We start from the raw sequence: 6,393 nt of genomic DNA, 5'->3' as shown, positions 1-6,393 counted from the left end.
ACATTATAACGAGGAACACACTAAGGTGCCGCAAGGTCATTTTCTAATTTTACATGTGAGCCAAATACAGGCGGCAAAAATGAGACAACAAAAGCATCGTCTCTCAAGTCTGCAAAACTGTTGGAGGATCGCGATGTTACATAATATCACTGAATTTAGAATTAATTATCAAGATGCCTCGAGATATATTGAGAGATTATCGCCATTCTTTCTTCTGCGTTTTTCGCCCCATCCTTACAAGTTTTTTAAAATAGTTACTCATCAAGCCGCAGAAATTTATTTTACGAACGTACGAGCGACTGCACAAGGTGATACTTTTAGCATGTGTGGCCAACTGCAGTGCTGGAATAAATATAGCCGATACGCAAGTAAAAAAATTGTCAGAGCTAAAGCTATTTCAAACGGAAGAAATAATTTTTAATAATTCAAAATTTTGTTGAAAGGGTTAAATTGGGGTGAAAATAGAGACTTTAAAAATAATATGAAAAGGCTACTGTAAAAATGCGAGTATCTAGCGACGAGCAACGTGATAACGAAAGACAAACAGCTCCAGAAAAAGACTGAAAAGAAGTTACCAAAATATAGAAGTGGATTACAAATGAGTCGAGAAAGGAGAGGAGTTGAACTGAGTTTACCTTTAGTCAATTTGCTTACAAGGTAACGCCAGGAGAAAAATCTAAAAAAATATTATTCAAACGTGGTTTGACTCTAGCGTCAGTTTATAATCCATTGCTGTTTTGATGAAGAAAAAAAAAATACATGAAGTTTCTATAAAAGTATTTTTATTCGTCATATTTCCCTAGGTATGTCTCAGGTATTGAGTATTGATCACTCCAAGGATAAGTAAACAATCTATCAATCGTATCATTTCTTCATTTATTTCTTCAACTTTACATTCCTTTATTGATTTCCCTTTTTTTTTTAATTATGTATCTATTCACCCCTATAATTAGCAACATGTAGTTGTTTCATTTATTCATTTTCCTTTCTAATCTCTAAGTGAGAAATAATTTTTCTTAGCATGGTTTGCGATCTAACGTTGTGTCAATCACAATGAGATTAAATTTTACATTACGATTCTTCGTTGTATGTACTGTTTATTTGACGTACAGCATTCCTTCACGGTTTTCTGTAAATTCCACGACTGTGATGGTTCAGTATTTGAGGGCATGGGTAGCCATATAGTGCCCGTTTGTTGTCTGTCAGGGATGAAATGAATAGCGATCAAGTAAGACCTTTGCTAAACAACACAGCTGTCTCAAGTTTGACGTTCGTTTCTTTACATCGTCAAATTATATCATTTAACCATTGAACACTTAAAAACAATAAAGGAGCTCGTACTACAAACTTAGATTGAGTGATACATTAACATTTTCCAAAGAAAGGCGGTGGCGTTGCTTTATTTTACAGGGGTGCCGCAAAAAAGTTTACGGTCTTCATGTCATAAAGAAGAAGGGAAATAAAGACAATTTATGAGCAATTTACAGAGGCCTTTCGCAATGTTTTAAGTAACACTTTAACTAAGTTTACTGCGGTTCACTTTGGGTGGGTATGAATCTATTGTTATTCGAAAAAAACTTCTTGCTTCCGTCCCCTCCCAACCTAGCCCTGTGTTATGTCGATCAATTTAACGCTTAATCAAAACAAAATAAAAAGTGAAAGCAAAACCAGAAACGAAACAAAAACAAGAATAAAATAACCAAACAAAAAACTGATTAAAGAAGACCAAAGCTAACACAGCCAGTGCAAAGAAACCCGATCTGGTTTCTTCTTTCTCGGTTTGAGACTTTGTTTTGTTATTCAACAAAAAATAGCTTTGGGAGCCAATAAAGCAGCCTGAAATAATCATATTATCATACTTGCTTCTCATCGATCACTTGACTGATTTGTTTACATAGGTCTGGAGAATAATACTCACATTGACCGTACTGGGACGACGCCCAAGCAACGTTTTTGCACTCACGGTCATCGTGTTCATCAAAGACTAAAGCGAATAAAAGACAACATTGCAGAATAAATGAAAGACTAGTTATCTGCTGAAAAATAGGCTGGCTCATCACGGCATTTTCAGAAAATATGATTCTTTTTTTGAAGCCACCAAGCCAAATAAGGCAATTCTGAAGTAAACTTTAAAACTTTACACTTTATTTAGGGTACATAATTACGGTAAAAAGAGACTGTACTCTCTCTTATGACCCTTATTAAATTATATTCAAGTAACTAAAATACTAATTTTCTAAGATACTTAAATACTAAAAGATATTAAGATACGTCACTTTTACAATGCTAAGATAATAGATAACTTAAATACTTGAATACTAAAATCTTCAGATACTGAACTATTTAGGTGCGAAAATAAAAATTAAAGAGAACTTAAATACCATAATACTAAATTATTAAATATCAAGTTAACTAAAAAAAACTCTGTCAATTTTGAAGCTGTCAGGCGTAAATTTGTACATTATTAAATCAAGGTATCGTCTTTTGAAATTTTTTGCACTTGAAAAGCAGACAAAGTTTTTATCGTTGGTAACATAATTCCACAGTTCAACAGCATTATAAAAGAACATGCGCCCCATGCTATTGGTATGTGGAATAGGAAGGCGATAAGGCAACCGGGACCTTGTATCATACGACTTGTTGTATTTCAATGATGACAGTTTCTGGGTTAGGTACTCCGGTACACGTCCATCCAGGATTTTTTTTAAACAGACATAGCCGCCTTTCTCTACAGATATGACTGATGGGTAGCAATCCAAGTTCAAGAAATAGCGGCAGAGTTCTAGCTTGAAAAGGAGCATCAAGAATAATACGCGCACATCGTTTTTGAACTTTTAAAATATCACCAAATAATCCTGCATTATAACTTCCCCAGACAGACACACAATACTCAAGAATAGGTTTAATACTAGCATTAAATAGAATTATACGTTACTTGACTGGAAAGAATTTTTTAATGCGAGCCAGAACAGCAACCCGCTTTAAAAGTTTTTTTCTGAGATTAGCTGCATGAGGTGACCAAGAGAGGAAGAGGTCGATATCCAGGCCCAAAAGACGTTCCTCGTGAGTTTGCTCCAGTTGCCGACCATCCAGTCACAAAGAAGGTGCACATTTTTCACAGCGGACAGCTTCTGTCGAGTACCAATAATCGCGTATTTTGTCTTTTCCGGGTGAACTATCACTGATACCATGATCTTTAGTCCATGTCGCCTTATTAGAGAGATCCTGTTGAAGTTGTACCTGAACATCGGTCAGAGTTGTGGCACCTGCGTAAAAAGCAGCATCATCGGCAAATAAGCCATTCCTATTCTTCCATGATTAAGGGAGGTCGTTAACAAAAAAAGGAAGGGGACAGTAATTAATTGAGTAATTTTAATGCGGACATACCGCCACTTGACAGTAATCTACTACCAGCTTTCCTCCCTGCTGAGGCAGAAGCCCCATTTGTGCAACCCCACGAAGTCTGCAATAAGTTAATCGCCATAAAAGCCTCCAAGGCCCATGGTCCAGACAACGTATCCTGTCGCATTGTTAAAGAGTTTGCTTACGAACTAGCTGAATCTATCACCACAATCGTTAACACATCACTCCGATCTGGCATTGTACCAGCAGCCTGGAAAGAATCTAATATAATACCCATCCCAGAAGTACAACCACCTATGGATGAGGGCGACACCAGACCTATTTCGTTGACTCCCTGTCTGTCCAACGTCCTTGAGGACTTCGTAGTTACATGGTTAATTGAAGATGTCAAGGATAAAATCGACCCAAATCAGTTTGGGTGCCTGAAGGGAACCTCAACAACGTATTGTTTACTGGACATGATTCACACCTGGCTTACGTACCTCGACTCACCCGGGCGACACCTCCGCCTTTGCTTTCTTGACTTCTCTAAGGCTTTCGATCGTATCGGGTACAACGTACTGATATAGAAGCTTCTGGGCTTAGGAGTTCGCATATTTTTAATACCGTGGATAATAAGCTTCCTGAATAACCGTCGACAACGCGTTAAGTTACCTGGCTCCATCTCTGACTGGCTTCCAACAACAGCCGGCGTCCCCCAGGGAACAAAACTCGGTCCAATACTGTTCCTGGTGATGATAAATAACTTGAACATCTCTGATCCTGAATCCTGCACTTGGAAGTTTGTAGATGATGTATCGTTGTCTGAAGGGCTCGTAAGGAACAGCACCTCAACCATCCAAACAAGTCTCGATACTGTCGCCTCTTGGAGCTCCAGTAACTGGATGAAACTCAACGCTAAAAAGTGTAAAGAAATGCTAGTATGCTCTCTCAAGGAACCCACAGAACTCCCTCATTTGAAGATCGGCGATCAACAATTAGAGCTTGTAACTTCACACAAAGTACTTGGCCTGGTGATTCAGAAGAACTTAAATTGGAACAATCACATTGAAGCTACTGTCACCAAGGCTTCTAAACGCCTACAAATACTCGTAGCACTCCGTCGAGGGGGTGTGGAGATGAATGATTTAACCACTATCTATATCTCCCTGATACGATCCGTTCTTGAATATTGCTGTGTAGTATGGCACCACGCCCTCCCCTCCTACCTTTCACAAGAGCTAGAACGAATACAGAAGCGTGCTCTTAAAATCATAGTACCTACTTTATCTTACCCAGAAGCTCCGCAGTTCCTTAATTTCAGAACATTAGTTGAAAGACGTAGTGAACTTTGTGTTAAAACTCTTGAAAATATCTCAAGAGGAGGGCCACTTTTTAAACATCTCCCGAAAGAAAGAAAGCAAGTGCATCAGTATCAATTGAGGAACGCTAGCAACTTTTCAGCAACTAAATGCAGGACCGAAAGACTGCGCCGCATCCTTTACCCAAGGTCTATTTTAGCCTTCAACAAATAATAGTTTCTTTTTATATATATTTGCATACCCACATTGTTAAATGTTAATTCTTAAGTATTCAATTAATTATCTTGTATTTCTAAACCCATTGGAGCACAGTCCCTGTCCACGCATGTAATTTTATATATTTGTTGAATAATTGTAACCACATTGTAATTCAGATTTTCTGTGAAAATGTGAGAAATAAACTTATCTACCTAAATTAACAAATATTTGACATATTTCTTATGTGAATAGGTGATAATCTACTTAGCGTGTGGACGTTTCCGTGGAAACGGCCCATTTAGCCTGATCTATCGGTGAATACCTCTGTGTAGATCCATTTAGACCAAGTGTTGTAATTGCCTTTCTCCTCTTTTTTCAATTTGATTTATTTCGATTATTCAACATTTACTGTACTTGATTAATGTCTCTTTTACATCACTGGTTTCGCATAATTTAATGGCAACGCAGTCGAGATGTTGTTAGTGGCTTAGCTTAGTTTCCCACTATTTTATGAGGTGCACCGCCAATGCATTGATGAAAAGGCAATGTTTGTTCGTGGAGTTGTTTCCAGATTTTGGCATTTGTCGAATAAAATGGGAAGGTGGTCGCATTTTGCGTTGAACTACACTGGATCTGTTCAAGTTTTGTATCCATGAATGATTACAATTTGCTGTCAGTCAGGTTGCACTTAAAGACTGGGTAATTGATCTCTAACAAGTTACTTTGTCCAGTTGATATGAATTAATCCATAGTTAATAAAAGTTTTACAGTTTTCTCGAATCTTCGGCCGGATCGATATTCCCCACGGTATTTGTAATAAAGATCACTCCCAAGATAAGTGAGAAAGCAAGAAATCCTATATTTAATGGTTTCTTTATCTCTTTTTTTAAAATTTTACATTTGCGTATTGATTTACTTATTTATCTATTTACGTACCTATTAAGCAAGCTCATGAATTTAGTTATTTCCATTTATTGAGACTTTTTTCTCCGCTGGAGTCATAAGCTCTCAACTGTTTGCACGCTCAATATATCTGTTCGACAGGAATAATGTTCTGTAAGTTGTAACTTTGTTTCAAATGGTCAACCAATTATAAACGTTGATAGAATCAGAAGTCAACTCCTAAATCCAATATGAATGACAAAAAATATTATTATCGATTTTTATTAGAACTTTTTTTGGATTAATCCATAGATCCACAAAAGGTTTGTGTGTGTGAAGGCAAACTGAAGGACAAAACAAAAAGAGAGTTCTTGTCTTGTCAAGGTATCGATTTCTATTCATCTGCCGTCCAGATGAATTACATTTTTAACTACTTTGTTGTTATCCATGTCGTTCCGTGCTAAAGATATCAACAGCTCCGTTTCCTCAGATATATTTACGATTTAAGGTTGTGCGAATCACGGTAACTTTACATATTACGTTAGGCTCATCTATGCTAACAACGGTTCCAATATTTACTTCACGTACATCATTCCCGCATAGTAATTGTATATTCCAAGGCTGCCACATCTGTAACCATAAAGGGGAC

This window comes from Stylophora pistillata, chromosome 3 (genome assembly GCF_964205215.1).
Source record: "Stylophora pistillata chromosome 3, jaStyPist1.2, whole genome shotgun sequence".
NCBI lineage: Eukaryota > Metazoa > Cnidaria > Anthozoa > Scleractinia > Pocilloporidae > Stylophora > Stylophora pistillata.
Note: the sequence above shows the minus strand (reverse complement) of the source record.